Below are 3,630 nucleotides of genomic sequence, written 5' to 3' on the forward strand. Positions count from 1 at the left end.
TCATATCAGTGTTCTGCATTAATTTCTTTGTTAACGATAATATATGGGTAAAATAGAGGAAATGAACTCTTCCATCTCAGAACATTTTTATATGTTTTTTATTGTAATAATACTGTGCAGAGGGGTCACATTTACATGAGGAAGGAAATTAGTACATTTTCTAACAAGCATTGTTACCTCCTCCTTTATATTTCCCCTACTATCCTTTCCCTCCCACCTCCACAAATACACTCCCCTCCCCATTTTCTATCCCCCTGCCTAAATTGTAAAGTTCATTTTTCAACATAGTGTCTTGTGCATCTCATGGTTACAATTGGTTAAACTGCATCCCTATTTGAGCATTTTTCGCTTCCTCTCCCCAAATTTCCTACAAGATGTAGTGCACCAACTTCAAATACAGAGAAAACAGGGGTTATAGTGTGGGGGAGGAACATACAAAGAAACAAAAATAAATGACATCGTACATTATAAGTAAGTTAGAAACAATAGCAAGAAACATAAAACCACTTGTGTCCCTATCTTGGGGTTCAATTCCCTTAACATCATCTTGTCTGGTATTATGCACATATCGTTTGAGCTTTTCTGCTTATCCCAGATATATATTCGTTATTGAAAATAAGGGAAACCATGGGACTTATGTTTTTTGGACTTGGATTACTTCACTCAATAAATTTTTTTCCAAGTCTTTCTATTTCCTAACAAATTTGGAGATGTCATTTTTTCTGATAGAGGCATAGAATTCCATTGTGTATATATACCACATTTTCTTGATCCATTCATCTAATGGGGGCATCTGGGTTAGTTCCATATCTTAGCTATGGTAAATAATGCTGCAATAAACATAGTTGTCCTGCTGGTTTTAGTATGGTCTTGTTTGTGATCATTTGGGTAAATCCCCAAAAGTGGGATTGCTGTGTCATAGGGGAGCTTTATGTAGAGTCTTTTGAGGAACCTCCATAATGCTTTCCAAAGTAATTGAACAAGTTTACACTCCCACCAAGAATGCAGTGCTGTTCCCTGGGGGCCACATCCCTTCCAGCATCTGTTTTTGTAAAAATATGGAATATTCCACGAATTTGCATGTCATCCTTGCACAGGGGCTATGCTAATCTTCTCTGTATCATTCCAATATTAGTGTATGCGATGCTGAATTGAGCAAAGAACTTTTTTTATATATAAAGTATACTTTTATTGATTTTATTAAACTAGTAAGTTTTTATTAAACTAGTAAGTTCAAAACTAGTAAGTTCAAAAGAATTGTTGTGTAATTTTAGAACCATATATTTCTTACATAAGCACACTTTTAAGAATAAAATCAAGACTGACATGTCAAAACAAAATAATTCCAGATATTTGTTGTTCAAGAAATGTGTAGGACATTGCCCCATTAGTTAGGAAATGGAAAAACTTGGAAAAAATTATATTAAGTGAAGTAAGCCAGGCCCAAAGAAACATAGGTCCCATGGTTTCCCTTATTTGTAATATCTAGTATATGTATGAGTCAAGCGGAAAAGGTCAGATAATGTGATGTCAGGAAAATGAACCCTTAGATGTGTATTTTAATGTTTTTTTCTTTCATGCATGTGTTTCTAACGCATTTATAAGATTATCTCTTTGTTGCTTTGTATGTCCTTCCCCCTGCTTTCACTATATTTGATTTCAGTATAACTTGTGGAGGAGATGGGGAAAAACCAGTTGTTTAAGGATACAGGTGGACCTGTGGCAACAATGAGAAGTACAAGTTGTCATGTCCAAAATGAGCTTTACAACGTAGGTGCGGGGGGGAGGGGAAGGGAGGGAAGGAGAAGGATTGGGATTGGGGGAGAGGGGGGAGGCTGGGAAGGGATGTGAAGGGTAAACAAAGGAGGAGGCTGCAATGCTTGGTAAGAAATGTACACATTATCCTGCCCATGTAATTGTAACTCCTCTGTACAGTATGTTCACAAATAAAATTAAATTAAATTAAATTAAATAAAATAAAATAAAAAATAAAAAAAGAAATGTGCAGGAAGAGGAATTCAATTATTCTATAAAAGGCACCTGTCATAATGAACACTCTAGCAAGTGTTAAGTTTTGTTAAAAGTTTTAATGTTTTACATATGTTTAATTTTGGGATTTTGCTTATATATGCCAAAATTTGGATTGTTTGGGAAGTATAAAACTTTTCTATAAAGTATTTAAGATTTATGGTAGCAGATATTAACTACTAAATACTTACATTTCAGAGTTTATAGAAACCTTATTAATGAGAAGTTGCAAAGTCTTTGTGTAAAGAAGTAGATTGAAGAGTTAAGACTATGTTAACTACACAGTTTCTGTTAAAACATTAGGGCTAACTTCCTTTATATGTTAGTGAGGAAAAAATGATGATGTAAGTCATAAACAAATGATGAGATGAGCCATAAATAGTCATCTTAGTGGGAAACTTTAAGAGTATGCATATTCTATAAAACTCTGGTTGAACATCAATACCTTAGCCAGTGTTAAATGTACAGATATTTGAAAAAATAATAAAATCTAATATTTCTACACTTCAAATACTGAAAATACTGATAATTGTTTTGTTTTTTATTTTATTAATCATTAATATTTAATTATTGGTTTTCTTTATTTGTAGCATTGTTTTCCTTGTTGTAACATAATACAACATTTGGTAAGTCATCATTAGGAGGTACTTTGAGAAGCTTACTGGGATCGCCAATCCAGGTTTTATAGGTGCATGTGAATTTACAAAGACGAAAATTAAAAACAAAATATTTATTAAAAAATGATCAAGTAGAGTCTGAATCAGGAGTGTTGATAAATGTCCACACCTGAATGCTTAGCCCTAGGCTGAAGCAGCGGTATTACTGAGTTAAAGCCATAAACTTGAGAGACATTTTGTTGTTTATTTTTTTTGATTTTGGTGGTCATGGGGCTTGAACTCTGGGGCCTGAGTGCTGTACCTCAGCTCAAGGCTAGCAGTACCACTGAGGCACAGTACCACTTCCATCTTTTTCTGCTTATGTGGTGCTGAGGAATGAAACCAAGGTCTTCATGAATGCAAAGCAACACTCTACCACTGATCCACCTTCCCAGCACCTGAGAGACTATGTTTTAAAAAATCATTTAAACAACATTTGGTTTCTGCTTTGGGTTATGTTATGAAATATATGAATACTTTTTATATTTTTGTGAATTTTAATACTTCTAAATTTATACTAACTTTAGCCACTTCATCCTTTTCAAAGTCATGAAATATCTCTGAGTGTTTGTTTTTGTGAAGATTGTTTTTGCATTTATAATTTCTTCTGAGTCACTCTTATTTTTCTCAAAATAACTTTATATTTCATGTTGATTTGTTGTCATACATCAAATATCTTCAAATGTACAAGTAGAGTCTAAAGATAGCAGTATGAATATTCTCATACAGCTCTTGTTTATCTGTTATGCACTTTCAGTATTATGATATTCCTCTCTCACTCTCACACTCTCTCATTTCCTCTCTTTCACTTATATGCTCCATGTCTGCTACTTAGAATTTCTGCTGGTCTACTATTATCATTCAGGATCCAGGGGTTTTGTGTGAACATGATAGCGACCATCACTTACCCTTGCATTCTTTAAGAGTTATAACAGTGATGTGATAT

General features: G+C 33.8%; 1 non-coding gene across 1 annotated transcript; it reads right to left on the reverse strand.

The window, feature by feature from the left end:
• Positions 1–1,052: 1,052 nt before the first annotated feature.
• Positions 1,053–1,155, reverse strand: LOC138807193 (U6 spliceosomal RNA). The gene has a single exon (XR_011366082.1). It is a non-coding gene; the product is annotated as a U6 spliceosomal RNA (small nuclear RNA).
• Between the last annotated feature and the right edge of the window lie 2,475 nt (positions 1,156–3,630).

This window comes from Dipodomys merriami, unplaced genomic scaffold (assembly GCF_024711535.1).
Source record: "Dipodomys merriami isolate MVZ:Mamm:240054 unplaced genomic scaffold, mDipMer1.0.p SCAF_414, whole genome shotgun sequence".
NCBI lineage: Eukaryota > Metazoa > Chordata > Mammalia > Rodentia > Heteromyidae > Dipodomys > Dipodomys merriami.